The 18830-nt window shown below is 37.8% G+C and overlaps 1 protein-coding gene, 1 long non-coding RNA gene and 1 pseudogene across 12 annotated transcripts in view; 1 reads left to right on the plus strand and 2 right to left on the minus strand.

Annotated features, from left to right (window-relative positions):
* Positions 1-18830, plus strand: part of TAB2 (TGF-beta activated kinase 1 (MAP3K7) binding protein 2) — a 91268-nt gene that overhangs the window by 20351 nt on the left and 52087 nt on the right. For all 3 annotated transcript variants that reach the window (XM_045058186.1, XR_006598381.1, XR_006598382.1), the window contains exon 2: positions 6998-7146. The gene's annotated coding sequence lies outside the window, so the exon portion shown is untranslated. The remainder of the gene's footprint in view (positions 1-6997; positions 7147-18830) is intronic.
* The window catches only part of LOC109499960, a 39132-nt gene continuing 26922 nt past the window's right edge, over positions 6621-18830 (minus strand). For 5 of the 9 annotated variants that reach the window (XR_006598384.1, XR_006598385.1, XR_006598389.1 and 2 more), the window contains 2 exons: positions 6937-7024; positions 6621-6764 (listed from right to left, as the gene is read on the minus strand). This is a non-coding gene — a long non-coding RNA (uncharacterized LOC109499960). Of the gene's footprint in view, positions 7025-18830 lie in introns of all 9 variants that reach the window. The other 4 variants (XR_002742509.2, XR_006598390.1, XR_006598386.1 and 1 more) reach the window with 1 other exon arrangement.
* Positions 17343-18729, minus strand: LOC123385572 (annotated as a pseudogene).

The raw sequence follows: 18830 nt of genomic DNA on the forward strand, positions 1-18830 counted from the left end.
TGAAATATTTAAAGTGGTTAGGTAGGAGCATTTCTTAATCTGCTGTACTACACTGGGTCAAGCGGGAAGACTTTGGTGTCAGGGAGGTAAACTGTGGGTCTGGTCAGTTAGATGCTGGATGATTGGGATAGTATGGGTAGCGGTAGGGGTGGGCTAGAATTGGCATTGCCAGGAGGTATTAAGAAAGAACTTTAAAGGGGTTGGTGGTAATCATGGTGGCCGAATTGCATGCAGTGGTATAGGGGAAAGTACCAGAAAGTTAAGAAGAGAGTGCCTAATTAGGATTCCTGGAATAATACTGTACAGGTTCACAGTGCTTTATCTGTAACCCGAGACCAGCTTTGTGTTTTCAAATTCGAAATTCTTTGAATTTTAGAAAGGAAACATGACATTTATATTGTATATTATGTAATGCCCCCAACAAGGTCTGAGGCATCACCCAGTTATTAAACCCTAATTATTTCTGCAGTGAAGCATGGAAATAGTCACAGTAGGCTAACTAAGTCTATAAATAGCCTTAAGTCAGTAAGTCAGTTCAAAGCAAATTTTTGCCACTACCAGATGAGGTTTTTTTTTCTTAAGATTTATTTTTATGTAATCTCTACACCCAATGTGGGGCTTGAACTTACAACCCCGACATCAAGAGTCACATGCTCTCCCGACTGAGCCAATCAGGCACCCTGTGCAGAGGAGTTTCGACATGAAGTTTCATGGAAAAAATCTTTTAAGTACTTTTAGATTTCAGAACTATGGAAGTAATTGTAAACTGTATTGATTATAACATCCAGTGAAGAGAGTCTTAGGAGTTGTGTTTTGAGGAATATTGATTATGAAATGGATGAAATTTGAAAGAGAGGTAAAGAAAGGCAAGAGAAGCTTTTAGGTGACTTCAGTTTTCAGGCTAAAAAGAGAATTACTACTTCTGATAAAAATGGGAAGCTGAGGAGGGAAGCGAGTTTGGGCAGGATTTTAAATTTAAGCTTACTTCCCTTTTATTTTTCAAGTGTTCCATATTGGTAGAATGAGCTTGAAAGTTTACAAGTGGAATGTACAATTTCCTTTTAAAATAAGCTCTTAACACACTGTATACATTGTATGTTAGCTAACTTGACAATAAGTTATGTTTTAAAAAATTAAAATAAAATAAGCTCTTAATTTTCAGAACTCACAGTCTCTGATGTTGAGACATTAAAGTACTTCGGGTTTGAGAGTGGTTGAAAGGTGTTGGTCCTGGAGCATTAAAATTGTGGCCCTGCTCACTGGGACAAAGCCTGGAAAACAGACTGAAAAGGAGTAGAGTAAGGTACTTATACCATGGCAGGATTCTTTGTGTGGCGGAACCATTAACGTGGCCATATTTGTAATGATGTGAACACGTACAGAAATGGCAGCTGCAGCTGCAGCGTGGTAGCCGACGCACTTTGAATGCTTACCGGAGGCCGGGCACTGTTCTAAATGCTTTACAGCAAGCAGTCTGTGCCTCTCTGCCTTGTAGCCCAGGTCATGACTGCATCTGGGTGGGAAGCGTTAGCATAGCTAGCGGTATGACTTTGATTCCCAGTTCACCTTAAAAATCTGGAGTGAGGGGCGCCTGGGTGGCTCAGGTGGCTAAGTGTCCGACTCTGGGTTTTGGTTCAGGTCATCATCTCACGATTCGTGAGATCGAGCCCCGCGCTGGGCTCTGTGCTGACCGTGCAGAGCCTGCGCGGGATTCTCTCCCTCTTCCTCCCCCACTCACGCTCGTGCACGCGCGCTCTCTCTCTAAGTAAATAAATATTATAAAAAAAAAAAAAACTGACCAACTTCAAATTCTGTACATTTAGACAAATTTTAAACATAAAAATCCAGAGTATGGATAATTCATGAATATGTAGAATTGAGTAGGTTTCAACTTTATTGCTATTCTGTGATTTTTTTAATCTACTTTGATAAATGAACTCCTATTAATATTGTCCCATAAATAACATCTCTTAGAAATAGGAGCAGACAAGTCTTTAATAGAAATGGAAATAAGGACAGACAAGTCCTTAGCAAAAATGAAATAAGGTCCAATAATTACTCTTAAAATTTAATTACTTAGCTATATCTACTGTACATACATATATGCATTTACTTTACGTATAGTTTAAGAAGGCAAATTTTGTCTTAAACCTTTATTCAGATTCTCCCAGTGACTTGTATAATACAAACTTGAGGTTTTTAATTAAGTAACGACGTCAGACTAGAGTATATATAAGCGTCCTTTCAGTATCAGACTCTACGGCTGTGAATGTTTAGATTTTATCCAGTAGAAGAGAAGGACTGAACTACGCCTTAAAGGAGATTCTCCTTCGATTATGCTGGAAACAGTACAGAAAAGGTGCCTGAGGAAGACGTGCAAGGACGAGTGTCAAAACTCTGCACCACAAGTTTTGACAAACCAGAAGCACAGAAATAATGATCCTAGAAAATGAAGAATGTGTACACTATTGAGCAGAAAAATTTTCAAGAAAAGAGTGATTAGTAATTGTTCAAATTAGTAATCAGTCGGTCAAGTTAATAGAATATAGAGGAAAGGGGGTCTCTGGGTGGCTCAGTGGGTTGAGTGACCCTTGATTTCAGCTCTGGTCATGATCCCAGTGTCATGGGATCAAGCCCCACGTCAGCCTCCATGCTGAGTGTGGAGGCTGCTTAAGATTCTTTCTCTCCCTCTGCCCTTCCCCATTCTCTCCCTCTCTCTCTCTCTCTCTCCCTCCCTCCCTCTCTCTCTCCCTCCCTCCCTCCCTCTCTCAAATTAAAAAAAAAAACAAAAAACAAAAACATGGAGGCAGGAACCCTGTGCCTGGAGTTAGAAAGCCACAGATACATTTCTGGCCCTAAATCTGCCACTGATTGAGGTTTTGATTAGTAAATTACTTAATTTTCTAAACCTTGCAAAATGAGAATAATAACTACCTAGGCTTCCTCACTGGTTTTGCATGAGGATCAAATGATATGACGAATTAGAAAGTACTCAAGAAAACTTAAATATACTATGGAATTAAGTTATTGCAAAATGGTGGATGACAATCCTGAAAAGGGTATTGTATTTGATGATTTGAATAAAACTATTATCAAGGGAGGAAACTTGGAGGCAGATTAAAAGAAAGTTGAAGCCATAGTATAACTACTCTGTAGAGGAGTTTGGCAAAAGGCATGAATGGTAAGACACAGGTGGCCTAGCATAGTGTGTTCATTCCTTACATTGCTAATGCAGATTTTGGTATGTATGTTTGTGTTTCTCACTTGTTTAGGAGGATGTAGGGGGCAGAAACTGTAGCTCATTCTCTTTCCTCAGTGCCTTGAATACAGTAGCAATTTTAATAGCTTTGTGAAGACATACTTGTTAACAGGGCTTAACTGGTAAGGAAATACTTTGTGTATTTCCAGTATATTGTATATTGTATATACCAGTATATTATATATACCAATTAAGGTAAGGAAATACATCCACGAGTTTATACATGGATGTATGTTTAAGATGGTTAAGACTCAAACATGTTCATAGGTTGAAGGAAGAACGCTAAGCCCCAGATAACCATTTCAGAGCGTAGAGAAAAAAAACGTAAGCTTCCCAGTCCTTTGTACAGAGCCAGCATAACACGATAACAAAATATGAACATAAAAGAAGAATACACACCAATCTCCCAAAAGTTGGTGCAAAAAATGCTTAATAAAACTACCAAATGGAAACTACCATTACATTAACAGAATAAAGCGTAACCAAGTAGAATTCATTCTAGAAATGTAATGATAAATTCATTCACGTTTAGTGGGTGAGAGGGGATTATGAATATCTTGAAGGATACCAAAAAGGGGGAAATCAACATTTATTTCTAATAATCCTTAGTGAAACCAGGATAAATGAATATATTTAAAATTTTACATACCTCAAACCACAAGACTGCATTTTGTTATTAGACATGAAATACTAGAATTTCTATTTTCGTGTTTAGTGAAATACTGAATTCCTTTTTTAAAGTCATGAATCAAGGAAGATCTGGCCAGTGTTACTATTCTATAACATTGTCTTTGGAATACAATGCAAAAATTAGACCAAAATACAAAAGAATTGTTGAAAGGGAGGAGACAGATTTATTATTTGTAGATGATCTTGTATATCTGGAAAAGACAAAAAAAAAGAATCAATCTACACATTACCATGAATCATGAGGTTTCATTGTAATAGCTAGTAATAAAATACCAAACATGAAAACTGTTTAAAGTATTTTTCCAGGGGTGCCTGGGTGGCTCAGTCGGTTAAGCGTCCAACTTGGGCTCAGGTCATGATCTCACAGTGTGTGAGTTGGAGCCTGCTTCAGATTCTGTGTCTCCCTCTTTCTCTGCTTCTCCCCTGCTCATGCTCTGTCTCTCTCTCCTTAAAAAAAATAAACATTAAAAAATACATATTTTTCTTGGTGGACTTTAAACTGAAAGTCCATCTGTATGGGTTAATGAATGGGAATCCTCATTCTTTTTTTTTTTTCCTAAGGTTTATTTACTCGAGAGAGAGTGAGAGAGAGAGAGAGAGAGAGAGCGAGCGAGCGAGCGCATGAGTTGGGGAGGGGCAGAGAGAGGGAGAGAGTGAGAATCCCAAGCAGGCTTCACACTGTCAGTGAGAAGCCTGATGCTAGGCTCGAGGTCACAAACTGAGGTCATGGCCTAAACCGAAATCCAGAGTCAGATGCTTAACCAACTGAGCCACCCAGGTACCCCAGGAATCCTCATTCTTAAATACTTTTTTTAATTATTTTTTTTAATGTTTATTTAGTTTTGAGAGAGATAGAGCACAAGTGGGGGAGGGGCAGAGAGAGAGGGAGACACAGAATCTGAAGCAGGCTCCAGGCCCTGCGCTGTCAGCACAGAGCCTGATGCGGGGCTCAAAGTCACAAACTGAGATCATGACCTGAGCAGAAGTCCCACACTTAACCTACTGAGCCACCCAGGCACCCCTAAATACTTTGTTTTTTGTTTGTTTGTTTGTTTGTTTGTTTTCCTTCTAGGGAATACACAGACAATTTAATTTTATCATCTCTAAGTAAATTGAAGTGGGTTTTGAATAGACACTTTCCATGTTAACTTTTAAAAACTATTTTGAAATAAAGTTGTAGCAGTGAATAGAATGACTTTAAGGATTTTTTTTTTAATTCTTTGTTACTTTTGATACTTGCTGTATTACTTGGTAATGTAGGAAAGGTGTAATCTGATCTTTGAACCATATTTGGTAAATAGTAATTTTGTATGGAACCCGCTGTTCTATCAGTAAGAGGAAAATTATTGCCCAAATGTAAGGCTTTTCTTTGCCCTTAAAGCATTTCCTGACTTAAAAACCAAGTTATATCATGCGTGGATTCTTTTTGCTTTTTAAAGTACACTACTCCAGATCTGTAACTTTTTAACAAGAGATGTGTTGACAAAGGTACTTTCTATTTTATTTGGAGGGAGAAGAATTACATTGTTTACCTTGCTTACCACTGATTCCCTTTATGTTCTAAATGTAAATTGTTCTATTTGTATTCATTATCAGCTCTCAGAATTGAGCTCTCTGACACATTTCCTTTGTAGTTCTGAAATCAATGTTGATAAATCAGTTGTGTCTCTTAGGATGTGATGCAGTTGAGTTATTTAAACCTAAAGCTTGTTACACACTGTTGTTTTAGTATATATGAAAATGAAAACTTAGGTAGACCTGTGTGTTTAGAATAAAAAAATGTGTTTCACTCTGTAGTAATGCAGAAAAATTGATTATCTACTGTGTTCTAGGTTGTTAGCCACTTGTGTACTTTAGCTAATTATCTTGACAGTCTAGTAAAGTGAGGTGTGGTATCCAACTTGATAGAAAAGAAACTTCTGCAGAGAGTTTTAGTCCAAGGCCATGCTGACACAAGATTTGAACCTAGATCTGTCTCTGCCAGAATTTTTTCACTGACAATATGCCATCGTGAAAGATGGAAAATTTACATTTTTCTTAAAAACTATTTTGATTCTCTTTTGCTTTGCTGTGTTGCTAGTCACTAGAAATGCAGGGAGTTAGTTCTTTGAATCCCTGTCTTCACTATTATTATTATTATTATTATTATTATTATTATTATTATTATTTTGTCTTGTTAGCAGTTCCCACAATCTGCCATCATTTGACAGTAGCAGAGAATTCAATTCATTTTGAGTGCTGTGGCATTTGTTTCTTAGAGAAGCTCCCTCGGGTGCCAGCTCACCAAGTGTAAGGACATCCTTGCCAGGCTCTCGTGCAACAGTCTATCATTTTTAATATCCTACCATTTCTGTAACCTCTGTAGTTGTGTGTGTGTGTGTGTGTGTGTGTTAATATGGACCCAACAAATTTATACCAAAAAGATTGAACCTATTTTGGTAATGGAAAAAGAGAATTTCCAGTGTGGTTAAGAACCACATCTTATGAGCTGTTTTTTTGCCTCCCACTTTAAGAATTACCAAGTATTTTTAAAAATTGGAACTTGAAATTCAGTTCATTGCTTGGATGTATTTCTGAAGAAACCTCTGAGAATTGATTGTAGGAAATCAGGGGAGCAGTTAGAAGACAATTGGAAATAAGATAGTGAAAGAAGAGCAAAACGACCTGGAAATGAGGACTTTACAATTTTAATTTGACCAGTGAAAGTGGATTTGCTGTTTTTCTCTTTCGGCTATTGTCTGTGGTCCCACGTTGGACAGTCTGCTGCTGAAAGCGATCACAGGTCTCACGAAGGCCACTGTTTCAGTAGCTGGAACTGGAAGTCGAGAGTAGAGTTGGGTAAAGAAAGACAGCGACTTAACTCATGTAAATGGCATCTTCTGGGAACTTGCAACTTAGGAGATCCTTTTTCCGCCTCAGAATATCTTGTGTGAGACGCACTGGGGACTACATCATTGCATCATTGCCATTAGATCTCATAGTGTTACCTGGTCACGTTTCTCGTTCCGCCTGCCTCTAGTTTACTCTAGTTTCTCTTCTGCTTTCAAGGCTCCAGACCCCGTTCCTGGACCTGCCCTGGAAAAGAAGTATCCGGTAGAGATGAGCTCACTGCAGTTACTTAATTAAAAATTTGTAAGCTGCAAAAATGGCAAAGGGCCAACCAAGAACAGCTACAATTTGAATTTTTCTATTTCCAGGTATGCTAAAGTCCATGGCACCAGTCAAGCTTAGCCTGTGTAACTGCCTTACTGTGACATCTATAATAACCAAAACTTTACTTTCAAAATCTGTGGTCTTCTTGCTTTCAAGTATAGTAACATTCCTAACATCTAGGTAACATGCAGCTACTCTTGACTTTAACTTACTTTTGCCTGAATATTTCTGATTTAACTTGTTTGCTAGTAGTAGCAAACTAATGCAAAAACAACTTAGGAAAAATAAATTGGAAATACTATTGAGTTAGACCCTGTAAATGTGCAAAAACTACTCTGGTCTTCAATGAAAAGTAAACATTATCGACAGCAAAACTGTCTTCCTTTAAGAGGTTCACACAGAGTCTGAGTAGTACGTGGAGTTTAGTAAGTGAAACTAGTTCTCTCAACCACTCCACGCAATGCATGCCTTCACATAGAGTCAGTGTTTTCTTCGGCAGTTGGAAGTAGAACCAAATAATTTATTATATAGTACTTCTACATAAAGAGTTTAATTTTAAATGTAAGTGTGTAACTAATACTTGCTGTAATGATACTTGATTATTCAAAATAAATCCAATAAGAAAGTCATAAGTAGATTAAATTGTCCTGGAATATAACAACAAAACCAAAAACAGGTTTCCTGTTGCTTAAGATTTTAATGCAGTGAAAACTACTTATGAAGGATTCGAGGGCTGAGGTCAGTTAGCTTTTAGGGGCATTTATTGCTTTTACCAATTTGTATAGATTTAGAAACTGGATTAATCCATGAAAGGTCATTTTATTTACTGAATGGGCAGATAACCATACTTTTGTTTTTAAAGTTCAGTTCAGAAGAATTGATCAGAGAAATTTTATGTCCCAACTGTGATTTTAAAAGATGATTCTAATATCCTAGCTTCTGCTTCAGAAATTCTCTCCTCCACTGTTATTGTATAATGAACATGTCAGCCAGTCTAGTCAGCATTGGGTCCCTGATTATGTCCCACGTGATTTGTTTGGTATTGAAAGGATTGACTGTCACTGAGTGTTGTATTAGGACCGGAAAGAGAGCTACTATCAGAGTTATTACAGGATCTTTACTGCCGATGGGTGAATTGGGGGAGAAATTGAAGAGAGAATTGCATTTGAATTTCAAGTCTTGTTTGTCATCACTGGGAGGCTGTTAGTAATGGTGAAATTTTTCTACATTATTGAATGCAAATTTTGTGTAAAACACTGTACTAGGCCCAAAGGGATGTGCAAATGAATAAACTTTGCTTTCGGGGAGCTCACAGACAAATAATACCAAAGAAAGTACTATACTAGGAGTGCTAACAGTATACGGGAGAGTACCAGATAGAATCAACTTTGTGGGGAAAGTAACGTTTCTACTAAGCCTTGAGGGATAGATAAAAGTCTTTGGAGAGAATGGTAAGAATCTAGAAATCCTAGAAATCTAAGTTATGGAAATGAAAGTATATAGGGGCACCTGAGTGGCTCGGTCGGTTAAGCTTCCGACTTCGGCTCAGGTCATGATCTCACAGTTAGTGAGTTCGAGCCCCACATCAGGCTTGCTGCCATCAGCACAAAGCCCTCTTCAGATCCTCTGTCCCCCTCTCTCTGCCTTTCCCCCACTTGCACTCTCAAAAATAAGTAAACATTTTAAATGTTATTTACTTCTTTAAGAAGTAAAAAAAAATTTTTTTTAAGTGTATAACATGTTCTAGAAATTGTGAGCAGTCCAGTGTGCCTAGAGAACAGTGGAGTACAGGATGCGATAGAAGACGGAGCTGTGTCATACTTTTGAACGTCAGGTGAAAGATTTTGGACTTAATTCAGGAGCAGGGAATGGGTATCCACTGAAGATTTCTTAGCCTTGGTGCACTTAAGTCCGTGAGTGTTTTGAAAAGCTAACTGTATTAGAGTCATTGGCTTGATGAAGTTAGATTTTAGCAGTAGTGGTACCTCATTAAGGACACTTACTGTTATATGTGCCAAATGTGTGAAGAGTTTTTCCTGCAGTTTCTGATTTAATCCTTACTACAGGAATGTGCGAAGTAACTGAAATGATACATGTTAGGCATTTCGCATAGGACCTGGCCCATAATAATGGTGAACCAGTAATGCTGAACCATAGCGTTTATACTGTAAACTTAGAGAAAAGTGTTCTGGTCCACCTTTATGTGTTATAGCTTTCTATGAAAGTATTGTGTTTATTGAGGGACTCTTAGGCTTAAGATAGTAACATTAAACCTCTTTTTCTACAACCCCCTACCTCTTTTAAACAATTAAACCATCTCATTGGTGGATGAGTATTTCTTACTCCGTTTGAGAGTAGCTCAGCATTAGTTCACGTTGAGTTAGCCTTTGGTTGAAAATCAAAGGGACCTGGCTTTTTTGTTTTAACAGGACTGAGCATAGAGCTAGTCGTGCACCTAAACATATAGCCCGTATGTAACGTTTAAATCAAAATGTAACTGTAGATCTCATCTTGTCAAACATCTGGAAGATTGGTAATTGTTGTAGCTGTTAACGCTAACAGTAACAGTCTCAGCATAGATAACATAGGCTTTAAGTTATCTTAAAGTACATATAGTTGGCTAAGTATAGGTTTTTTCAAATTATTCTACTCTTACTCTCCTGCTCAGGTATCAGAATGCAAATACTGATGGACCATCTTCCATCCATGTAACCTTTTACCTGGCCTCGCTCCCTCTCCAAAATAAGTGTATATTCTTTCAGAGTCTTTCCTGTAGATACATACAAAATATCTTTTTAAAATACATTTTTGTATCCCTTTTTTAAATACACAGATTCTGCCTCTTACTTTTTTCATTCATTAAAGTCTTCTCTTTCCATTTAATTATTTAGATATCTTATTCCACCAAAACACACACACACACACACACACACACACACACACATACACACACACACACACACACACACAGCTACCTGGTATTCATTAGTGTTGCTGTACAGTAATTTACTTATTCACTTCCCAATAGCAGTTGTTTTTAGTAATACACACTAAGGAGGTGACTTTCTGCTCCTCTTGAAACACATGTGTTTGTCTCTAGATGAGATCCTCTAATTTATATAAAGAGACCTCTGGTACTTTATTATTTGCAACAGACTTCATTCAGCCTGCCTCACAGCTGACTGCAGTCGCAGTGGGGGTTGACACCACAGTTGTGCACGGCTGGCCTTGCAGACTAACTTGGTGGGAAGTGGGTGTATAGATGTCTCAGTGTCTCTCTCCATGATGCTCCTCAGTTAAAAGGCATATAACAGTTGTCCTCTGTGCCTCACATGTGGGGAGGATAAGGTGAGATAATAGACATGTGCTGATAAGAAGTCCCAATATAAATCTGAATTCTGCTAGATTATAATCTTCTCAAAAGCAGGGACTATATTTTACTTAGCTTTGCATATTTAAAGCACATCGCCTGGCTTATAGTCGCAATATTTATAGAGTGGATCCTAGAAATGAAGGTGAGCCAAAAAGTCGTTCAGGCCCGTAGAATTTTCTCAGATGTATTTTCTACATTATCTGGAATCTGTACATTTTTCACTGAAACTTTCCCACCTTTTCACACTTCACTCATTTTTCTACTCTACTCAGCTGTAATTCTTCTCATTTATCATGTTCTTTCGTGGCCTTTCCCTCAACACAAACGGTTGTCAGGGATATCCTTCCTGCGAGACCTTTATTATTCCTCTGTAATTCCTAAGCTCAAGCACGACATTCTTTGTGACATTTTTCCTGCCTTTCTTCAGTTCCTAAGTTTTAGGCACTTCTTCCCTTGACCTTCACTGCAGCTTATACACCTGTAAATGGCACAGAGTACTTGTTGTCGTGTGCTGGGGCACAGTGGTGCATCTTGTGGCGGGGCCTGGAGCTTCAGAGATAAACGACCTGAACGGAGAAAGTGAGAGGCATGTTTTTGCTGACTTGTGGGAGGCAGCATGCATGACGCAGAGAGCAATGAAAATCTTCTGTGATGTGCCCCTCCTTACCCCACTTCTTCAGCCTCGTCTTTTGTCACGCTGTCTCCTTGTGAGTCTCAGCCCCCGCAGGTCAGCATTAGCCAGCTCCTTACGCTTTCCTGAACTTGCCAGGCTGCTTCACCCCGTTAGGTCTTTCCCTAGGCAGCTACCTGTGCCTGAGTTACTCTTTCCCTCTCGCCTGTCCAACAGAACACATTTTCTCTTCCAAGACCCAGCGTAGGTGTCCCCTTGTTTAATGAATCCTTTCCTTAAATCCTCCCCTTCTCCTAGAATTGGCTGGTCCCTCCTTCATTTCTGCTGTTTACTGCATATTATATCTGTATCCATTATTACATTTATTTGTTGAATGTTTGTTTTCCCCTACTAAAACGTAAATTAAAAAAATTTTTTAATGTTTATTTATTTTTAAGAGAGGGAGATTGACAGAGTACGAGCAGGGGAGGGGCAGAAAAGGGGGGCACAGGGTCTGAAGCAGGCTCCAGGCTCTGAGCTGCCAGCACAGAGCCTGATGCAGGGTTCAAACTCACGGGCCATGAGATCATGATCTGAGCCAAAGTCAGAGGCTTAACCGACTGAGCCACCCAGGCACCCCTAAAATGTAAATTTCTTGAACATAAGCAACTGTGCTTTTATTAATTTTAATACTTTCAGCACCCACTATGGTGTAGAGTAAGTAGCAGGCACTCAACAAAGTTTGAGCTATATATATATATATACATATATATATATATATATATGTATATATATGTATATGTATATATATGTATATATATATACACACACATATATACATATATATACATACATATGAAAAACTACATATGAAAAATGTACATATGAAAAAATATAAAAATGATAAATTAGAAAATGAGTTATGTCATAAATAAAAATGTTAAGTAGAAGACCACTTTAATATATTTTTACAGTTCAGATTTCCTACTTAATTAGGAAAGCCTTTGCTGCAGATTTATGGGTAGGTATTTGTAGGATGTGGTTTCTGTTTCTTTATTTGATTATGTTATACAACTAAAAATATTAAATTGAATATTCTCTAAGGGTATCTAATTTAGAGATTTGTGAAATAGACTTGTATATAATAAATTTGCTGATAAAAGTTTCTGTAGAGTTCTGAGATTATTCTTGACCATCTAATAAAAAATCCATTCACCATAACTATAACAAGACAAATAGCCAACTATATACTACAGTTTCACAGTGTTAGATTGAAACACTGGCACATACTAAACAACATTACAGCATGGTGTTGTATTTTCGAAACTTGATTCATTTAATATTGCCTTACCAATTTTAACTTTGCTCTTTTGAATTCTCTGTGATTTCCTTTTAAGGTTCTGAATAATCTAGTAATGAAATATTTTATTTAAATGTTGGTCTTTACATATAGATTTGTATATATTTTCTCCATTAGCAGGCTTAGCAGTCTCTATTAACCACAGTTGTATTACCAATCAAGTGTATGTGTATAATTTTCAAATTGCCAATTTAACTTTTCGTTAGATAGTAAAACATTTTGGTGGTTATTACGAAAGCATTAATGGGGAGCCTGGGTGGCTCAGTCGGTTCAGCCCCCTGACTTCGGCTCAGGTCATGATCTCACAGTTCGTGGGTTCGAGCCCCACATCAGGCTCTCTGCTGACAGCTCAGAGCCTGGAGCCTGCTTCAGATTATGTCTCCCTCTCTCTCTGCCCCTCCCCTGCTCATTCTCTCTCTCCTTCTCTCTCTCTACCCCCAAAATTAAATAAACATGAAAAAAATTAAAATTGAAGAAAAGACTAATAACTGTCCATTTACACTGTGTCTAACTCATGAACATAATCGACCTGTGCCCTGTGCTATAACACACACACATGCATACATCTACCAGGCAGCCAGAAGTCCACTTTGGGGAGAAGTCAGCTGAGGGCCATGACATTAGAAGGAAGATGGGCAAAATTATATGAGATGAACAAAAAGAAAGCATGGGGCCAAGCGAGTGATTAGAACTGCACAGGGATCAGTTGATAAAACTTCTCATAACTTTCTCTTAATCTGCATATAAAGATGCCATTTTAGATTAATATTTTAACCAGATTATTATAATTTTCACATGCCACTGGGTTCATTGGTTCGTTCTAAATGTTGATGGTTGATACAAGATGCAAACTGGTACTTCCAAGTGCTTTCATTTTCTTTTATCCTCTCTTTTTCCCTTTTACCCATAATACGAGCTTCTTGTCATATCATTTATTTATATCATGTTTTCTTTCCAAGATATTTATGCACAGGATGGATTATCCAAAAATTACAGGGAAAAGGGAGCACTGAAAAATAACTTTGTCTCCATCTTAAAGCCCTAACGTATTGGAAAAAAATAGTGAGATATGAATTGGAAAATACACACAAGGTAGTTAGTTATATAATATGTTTTGATGAATTATAACCATTCTGTCTTAGATTTATTGCACTTTTCTTGATCCTTAGAAAATGGTAGCACTCACCACAAAACCACAGTACATAAATTGCCAAGTGTGGCTGACTTGCACATTCCTTTAGAAGAACTTAAAACTGGTAAGACTTTTATCCATAAGGAATGGCCAACATTCATGGACTTGAGGCAATGTAGTAAATGAAAAAGTCGGGAAGTTTTCTTGTTTAGAGAAGGAAGTATAGATCATTATGTACTTCAGCCATTAGTGTTAAACTTTTTCTTTTACAAAGTAAATTATTGCAGCATTATAAAGTTGAGAAATCTATTTTCTGCTACCAGTCCCTTGCTCCTTTCAAGCTTTTAAATAACATAAAAGCTGAACATGATAGCTAACTTCATGTAGCATTTAGATGACTGATTTGGTATGTTTACTGTTACTTTTGCAAATAACTAGCTATGTAAAGTGTTTCAGTATTACGATTCTTTCATGCTAAAATTTATGCTAAAGAGGGATTATGATTCTTATTTTTAGTCTTAAACAGTGATAGTATTTGAATTTTAGATTTTGATTACATGGCTACAATTCTTGTATTTTTTAACTCTTAGGAAAATAACTTGATATTATAGATTGGTGGAGGGTGGACGGGGGGTGGGGAGGGGGAAGGAGTTTGCTTTGCCTTAGTAAAGTTGTCATATCATGCTCCAAGAAATATAACTCCAATAATTTGCTGTTAAAATTTTTTTGAAAGTTTTTATGTTTAATTAATGACATTTGTAAATTCTTTTGAGGTTAATCAAATGTGAAGTACATCAACTGTTACCTAACTGGCATTTGATGAGATACTTAGATAATGCATGAGTAAAGTAAAAGGTATTTAGAATAGTGTGTGTATGATTAGGCAGGGAATAGATTTCTTTATTTTTAAGGTTTAATTCTGAAATCTTATTGGGGCTAAAGGTTTCAAAATTTGCTTTAACTTTAGTTTTAAAAATTGTAGCACCATCCAGCTACTCTTACTGTATATCAATGCTTCGTTCTATGATACTCTAAGAATAACTCACTGCACAGTCTGGTAATGTCAGCCAATCCACAGAAAAGACACAAATTATAATCAGTTATAAGAAACTATTAACATCATTTTGACAACCAAATAGATAAGTTAAAACATTCTGCCTTCCCAGTAGTCATCCTGGGGAAGTTACTGTTCACAGTTGTTAAGGTCAGAGGGGCTTTGCAGTTCAGACAGTTCTGTTAAAATTTAACATCTGTGTTTCTAAAAATCACCATGCTATGCAAATCATGAGAAAGAAAAGCCACAGGGTTTATGGAAAAAGTGGAGTTCCAGATACAACACTCAAAAACTTTATCAGAGAACATTTTAAAAAAGATAGGATCCTTAAAAAAATGACAGTATAGTTTTACCCATGTTAAATGACTAAGAAATATGTACTCCTATAACGTACAAACAAATACGGTACTTTGAAAAAGATCTGAAGTTGGCTTATGGAAATGAGCGTAGATGTGGCAATTTGTTATCCTGAAGTGGTCAAAGAAGGGTTTTCTGAAATCAGAAGGAAAGTTGTAACACAAGATATGGCTAGCTGGGGCCGCATGCTGATAGGCCAGCTGAGGCAGCTGGCGGATGTTTGAGGTGTGTTACATTTTGTGTATTCACATGCAGCTTGTTTCAGTTGAGCGTGGTTTTCCGCATCCAACTAGTATTTCTAGCTGGTAACTAGCGCTCAAATTGTTCCTATTATTTCAATTGCATTGGAACAAATTTGCAGTTTCAAAATAAGTACTAAGCAGCACCGACTTAAAGCTGAGGGTAAGGGAAACGCTTGTTTGGATAGATAGAGACCACTTTTTATACTAGTCTTCAAAATCCAAGCATTTTCTGGCACGCTGGCTCAGTCCGTAGAGCCTGCAACTCTTGATCTTGGGGTCGTGAGTTCAAGCCCCACGTTGGGCATGGAGCCTACTTAATAAATAAAATTATTTAAAAAAATAAATCTAGGCATTTTCTGATATGTAGAGATTTATTGCAGCAAATATTTACTGAGCATCTACTACTTAGCACACACTTTCTAAGTATTTAGGACACAACAGTGAACAAGGTAGTCTTTCCACTTTGAGAATAACAGTACTTTTGTGAAGAATTTTGTTGTCAAGGGTCAGTTTTAAGAAGTGAAATTACACAGGTGAAAGGAGAAGTCTAGCAAGGAGTCTATTGGACAACAGGCTTTTCTCTAACCTCTGAAATTATATACTTTCGCAAGATAATTTCATGGGGTCCTCTCCCACTCAAGATTACATTGTTTACAGAAAAAATTATCATCTCTTAAGGTTATTAACCAGAACTAAATTTTAGGATGGTATATATGTTAAAATGGGAAGACCTCCTTACCTTCTTGTCCTATAAGCTAAAAGAGAATCCTAATGCAATCGAGAAGTAAATTTTAGTTTTATATATTTCATTCCATTTCTTTCTGATACTCAACATGAACTATAATTAAATGTGTTTCAGTAAAATTCAACCATGCAAGAATAGGGCAAAGATAAATGATAGTTTACATAATAATATTAAAACTTTAGTGTTCTTATATCTCAAGGCCTTTCTCATCTCCTGTAACTACCCCCCACCCCAAACTCCTTCTTCCTAATCCTACTGTCCCTCCTTTCTTCTCGCCAGACAGATGACTATCTCCAGAATCTGCCTCAGATTTGGTTGTTTTGCTTCATACTTTTTTAACCTTCTTTTTTAAAAATGTTAATTCCAGTTTAGTTAACATGCAGTTACATTAGTCTCAGGTGTACAATATAGTGGCTCAGCAGTTCTGCACATGACTTAGGCCTCCTCACAATAAGCGTATTTCACTCGTCCCTCCGCCCACCTTCCCTCCGCAACCATTAGTTTGGTCTCTGTAATTAAGAGTCTGGTTTTTGGTTTCTTTCTTTTTTCTTTGCCCGTTTTGTTTTGTTTCTTAATTTAAACATATGAGTGAAATCATTTGGTGTTTGTCTTTCTCTAACTGACTTATTTCACTTAGTATTGTCCCTCTAGACCATCCATGTTGTTGCAAATGGCAAGATTTCATTCTTTTTTATATTCTTAAACTTCGAAAGTAGCCATGATTCTATGGCCTCCCACTCTCTCCCTCAGCCCAGAGAGCCCTTTAAACACATACAGCACAGTTAATACCACTTAGGTAGCACTCGTGTACAGCCTAGACCCATATATCCTTACTCCCTCTGTGATACATCTATTTTGATGTTTTAAAAGTGCCCCAGACTCGGCATGTTCAAAACCAAACCCGTAATCTACCCCTTTGTTTTCTTGGGCCTGTTCTGTCATTTGTAGATGGGACCACCATCCAGTTGAGCAGATCAGAAACCAGTGTTGACACCGACTTCTTCACCCCAATATTTAATCCATCAACAAGTTCTATTCATTTTTCCTTCCTAAATATCCTTTCCGTTTTTCCTTTTACTCAGCCTCCATTGCTGTTTCTGTGGTTACAAGCTATTAACCTTTGCCAGCTAGACCACAACAGTAGTTTTCAAACTGAGTTGCTCATATATTTTGCCCTTTTCTCCATTCTGTAGCTATTCTTCATACATGCATGATTTTTTGATCATGTCCCCTTCCCTGCCTCTGAGCTTAAATCTTCAGTGACTTCCCATTACTCAGAAGATAAAACCTCCAAATTTTAATGACCTGCAAGACACATCATGACTTGGAGCCTACCTTCTTCTTGCTCTCTGCTCCCTACAATTTTTCCTTATGCACAGTGCTCCTTTCTAATCCTTTTTTGAATGTGAAAGAGACGAAACCAATGTGATAGCAACAGGCTAGGCTGAGGTGGCAGCAGGAAGCAGACAGAAGGTAAAATAGTGCCCCAGTTCGAATAGCTACCTAAATTACAAACTTGTGTTGATGTGCCTCTAATCCAAGAATTTCCGTGACCTGGAGAGCAAGGGCATTGACTAGTACTTGTATCTGCACATTCTAGGCACTCCTTAAGTGTGTGGGTCGTGGCTAATTAGACTAAATGATTGTCTGGTTTTCAATATTCTGTGTATCCAGTTGCCTCATAAATGCCCATAGTTAGCTGCGTTATAGTTCATACAGAATCTAACATTGGTTTGTTTCAATAATGTGTTTAGTTGTAAAATTTATTTGCTCACCGCCAAAGGCTACATTAAAAATAGTTATTTTGCTTTGTTCTTAAGGTTTACTTTTGCTGGATATAGAAAGTGGGTTGATGTTTTTTCTTGCAACACTTAAATAATGTCATTTGACTATTTTCTGGCGTCCACAGTTTCTGATGACAAGTCAGCATTATTAGAATTGTTCCCCTTTGTGTCATTTCTTTTGCTGCTTTCAACATTTTCTTTGTCTTTGATTTTTAGCAGTTTGACACTTATACCTGTGCGTGGTCTTCCTTGGCTTTTCCTGTTTAGGCTTTGATGTCTTAAGTAAGATCTTTTTTGCTGCTGCTGCTGCTGTTGCTGCTGCTGCTGCTGCTGCTGCTGTTGTTGTTGTTGTTGTTGTTGTTGTTGTTGTTGTTGTTGTTTAAAACAAGCTCTGGCCAGTTTTATTAAAGACAACTTCTGCATACTTTTCACCAGTCTGTTCTAACAGGCTTCTAGTGATATCAGAATCACCTGGGTCAGGGCATCCTGTGCAGAATTTTCCACATGCTGTGCCCAATTCAGTAGTATTGCCACTGCAGAGATGGACACGAGTTTTGGCCAATGTGACATAGTACTGTTTCAGATTTCTTCAAGGCTGGGCAGCTGTTGGCCAATTGGCTAGTTTTGCCTTGCCTTGTCTGGTCATTTTTAGAGTCTGCTCCAACCCCAGCAAGGACTTCCCACTTTTCATGAGGAGTTGGAGCCTAGAGTTGATGGACTCCAGCCATCATCTTCTGGATGGTGTTGCAGCCACCATCTTCTGCCTGCTGTGTGGGATGACCCCTGACCAATAGCAGCCACACATGTCTGAGAAGGTGACCAAAGTCTTAACTAACTTGGGGAAATCTTTAGCCCCTACTCTTCAAATAGTTTTTTCTACCCCATTCTCTCTCCTTTATCCTTCTGGATCTCCAGTTACAAGTACCTTAGACTTTTTGATATTTACCCTTAGGTTCTCTTCCTACCCTCACCTACCTGACCCCATCCCACCCTCAGTCATTTTTTTATTCTCCATCCCTTGGGTGTGAATAATTTCTATTGCTTTGTCTTCGAGTTTACCGACTATTCTGT

This window comes from Felis catus, chromosome B2 (assembly GCF_018350175.1).
Source record: "Felis catus isolate Fca126 chromosome B2, F.catus_Fca126_mat1.0, whole genome shotgun sequence".
NCBI classification, from domain to species: domain Eukaryota; kingdom Metazoa; phylum Chordata; class Mammalia; order Carnivora; family Felidae; genus Felis; species Felis catus.